Source organism: Penaeus monodon, unplaced genomic scaffold, assembly GCF_015228065.2.
Source record: "Penaeus monodon isolate SGIC_2016 unplaced genomic scaffold, NSTDA_Pmon_1 PmonScaffold_2724, whole genome shotgun sequence".
In the NCBI taxonomy this organism is placed as follows: domain Eukaryota; kingdom Metazoa; phylum Arthropoda; class Malacostraca; order Decapoda; family Penaeidae; genus Penaeus; species Penaeus monodon.
This window is the reverse complement of record NW_023657377.1, coordinates 1-3697: the sequence shown is the minus strand read 5'-3', so window position 1 is coordinate 3697 and position 3697 is coordinate 1. Positions and strand designations below refer to the sequence as shown.

The 3697-nt window shown below is 32.3% G+C and overlaps 1 long non-coding RNA gene across 1 annotated transcript; it reads right to left on the bottom strand.

Annotated features, from left to right (window-relative positions):
- Positions 1 to 2032: 2032 nt before the first annotated feature.
- LOC119570448 lies at positions 2033 to 3382 on the bottom strand. Its single transcript, XR_005228422.1, has 3 exons — positions 3247 to 3382; positions 3051 to 3103; positions 2033 to 2132 (listed from the first exon to the last, which is right to left on the bottom strand). It is a non-coding gene; the product is annotated as an uncharacterized LOC119570448 (long non-coding RNA).
- Positions 3383 to 3697: the final 315 nt, after the last annotated feature.

Genomic DNA, 3697 nt, shown 5'->3' with positions numbered 1-3697 from the left:
TTTTTTTCCGACGGTTGTTGTGGTGGGGAAACACTTCGTTACCATACAAAGTGGAATTTTTATTATATCGAGTGGATTACATAAATAATTTAAGTATCAGCTATATCTTTTGTCTTATGCTGCACCCTTACTGGGTAAATGCATGCCCCCCATTAACTCAGTCCGTTTTTTGCCCTGGTCAGTCTGTGCGCCTTTGACTTTTTAGTAATTTTCTTTGAAATTGAAACTGATAAAAATATTCGGAAAAAAAAATCCTGTTACTGTTTGTAAGGCGACGGGGGTTAGCTTGGCAGTTACCATGATAAAGTGATGATAATGAAAAAATTTGCGAAGAGGATGCAAGTATCTAATATCGTATATGATTGATTTGTTTTCCAAATTTGTTTTGATTATATCTAAAAATTATATTATTTCAAATGACAGATTTTTAAAGGGATTTGATGAATGGTATTTAATGAAACAAATCTATTTCAAGTGATATTATAGATAGATTTATATATAGATTTATGTTCGTTAGTTTTCTTTAGATAAAAATAATATCATAAATGATAAATTTAAATCATAAATCAGTTGATTAAAATAGATAAGCTTTTTTTGATTACCCGCTTTCCATTTTTTATCATGTATAAACTGTCATATGTTATTGGACCCCATTATAAAGTATTATATTGCACATAGCAATCGTTAGTTAGTTTCTGCCAAATATTAAGGTAGAAAATAGGGCTTGTTACCCACTCTAGGTGGAACAACGAAGGGAAGTAGAAGAAAACACACGAATATGAAAGAAGCAAAAGCATGCTGTATTATCTACCTAGCGAGACGAATACAGATAATTTATATTGACAATTTCACCATCCCCGCACCACATATATATATATAATTTTTATATATATATCATACATTATATATATATATTCTATAATTATAATATATATAATTAAAATACATGTATATATTATATATACAAATATATAATATAAACACCACATATGTGTGTATATATATATAACATACATATACATATATTATTTATATATATGCATCCACGCACACATAGACCCCCATATATCTCTTTCTTTTTCACTATATATAGATACACACACACACAGGCACGCATATATATATATAGATTATAATATATATATTATTTTGTGGGTGTAAAACACACTTACACATTTCTATATTTATATCTGGTACACAGAAACACACACAAAAACATACCCCACCAAAACACAAAACAAACAAAAACGCACACACACAATCACAATACATAGAGAAAAGAAATGCGCAGTCTAGGTGACAGTCAAGGGCAAATGGTACATTGCCTCAGTTACATCAACTGGCTTTGTCCTTGCATGTAATTGTCTAATTTGAGTTTGCATTTTCTCCCCTTTTTGGAGGGCTGATCATAGAATGGAATGTAACCCCCTGCCACGGGTTTATGATGGTCCCCTGTTATTTTTGGTTAAATTTTGTTATATACAGATGGCTCCACATATGCTCAGCCGGCAAGGAGTCTGTCAGTAGGCCCTAGTCCGATCCCGATTTCCCCACTCCTTTAATTGGGGAATTGTGTTTTTCTTTAACCATTGAAACCTAGTTACCGATTGATTTCCTCACTCTTTAAATTGGGGAATGTTGTTTTTCTTTAATACATTTTATCGATCTGTTATTATGTTATTGATGTTTTGATTATGAATTTATTAAAAATCCTGGCAAACATTTAAGAGAATGAAATAAGGCAAAAAACCCTTTCTAAAAGTGAGGAAAGGGTAAATAGTGATTTGTAGGCAATAATTTACTCTTTGGGGATAAAGCCTTGAGAGCCCTATGTGTAATACAATAATAAATTGTATCATAGTTGACATGACATTTTGTGCCAACGTGCCGATTGGGTGATATATATATATTTTTCTTTTCTTTCTTTTCATATCAATCAGTATGCTACACCTTTACTTGCATCGGTGATTATTATTGTGATTCTGGATCGCATTGGAAACTGTGAAACATTGGGGAAAAAATTAAGGAACCATAATCACAATTTCTTTTATTGAGACTAAAAAAAATGTTGATCTGCCTGGAAAAGAGGATTTCCAGGACACTGGTTTAGATGTCCATGTGTTCTTTATTGCCTAAAGGGTAAACAAGAAAGATATGCCGTTATTATGTGTAAGATACATACAAGACAAGTATCCTCACATTTATCCTCTTGAAACTAAAAATGAAATGGAGTTTTATCCTCTTTTTATCCATTTATCCTTCCATTAATTTATCCTCTCTTTAATCCATTCATCCTGGCATTTACTATCCAGAGTCGAGAATGCAAACTAACATACAAAGCCATCTTATGGAAATGAATGCCAAGCTACACGTTTATAAAATGACCGCCACGGTTTAGTCTGACACGGCTCATGCACCTTGGTTGGCAATGTGTTTTAATCTACCTTTGGCAACTCACTCGAAGAACTGCTAAAGGCAATAGACAGTGATAAGATGATAAATTTGCGAAGAGGAATGCAAGTATCTAATATCGTATATGATTGATTTTGTTTAATGATTATATCTATAGATTTACGTTCGTTAGTTTTCTTAAAAAAAAAAAAAAAAAAATCCTAAATTTATAAATCTATAAATCATAAATCAGTTAATTAAAATAAATGAATTCTTTCTATGATTTACCCGCTTTCCATTTTTTTTATCACGTATAAACTGCATATGTTATCGACCCCATTATATGTATTATATTCACATACCAATCATTAGTTTTGCCAAATATATAAGGTAGAAATAGGGCTTGTTACCCACACTAGGGTGGAACAACGAAGGAAGTAGAATAAAACACATTAATATGCCGAAGGTCTTTTCGCATTTACTGCTTCATCAGAACATGCCTGATGAAGCATATGCCCTGATGAAGCAGTAATGCGAAAAACCCTCGGCATATTGGTGTGTTTTCTTTATTTCCCTTCGTTGTTCTATTTGCAATTTGTTCTACTTGCATTCCCACACTAGGGTAAATAGGCCTAAAACAAGAAGTCTCAAGTCGCTACCTCTCCGATTGGTACCCTTTTTCGCTTCCGCCAACATGATTACCGTCGACAATCTGTAGTGTGAAAATAACTTTTTTTTCCTTTTCCTTTTGATTTAGTGATGTAATATCAGTAAAAAAAAAAAAAAAAAAAATATATATATATATATTTCAATAGCGTTATCTTTTACTTGTATTATTGAGGAAAGAGTGCTTACAGAATACCGAGAAGAAAGTGAAGCTTCATCTTGATTCAGCTGCTGATCCCGGACTGAGTCGATGGTTGGGATTCGTGAGGTATTTATACCCTGCGAATTTTAGGGGATGCCAAATCGAGAATTTCCGAAGTCGAAGAAAAAACAACATAAAAGAGAGAGAGAGAGAGAGAGAGAAATTAAATTCATCCGCGAGAGAAATTTAGGCATTATTAAAGGTTATAATGAAATGTTTCATGGAAATGAAATTTCTTCTCTAATACCACTTGCATGAAAAGTACTTAAACTATCATTGCAAATTAAATCTTAAATGTATTGATGGGTATTAAGTAGGAAAGATAAACATCAAATAAAAGAAAAAAAGCAAAAGCATGCAGTATATATCTACGTAGCGAAACGCACATACAGATAATATATATGACATTTCATACGCACCAACACACACATGTAATAT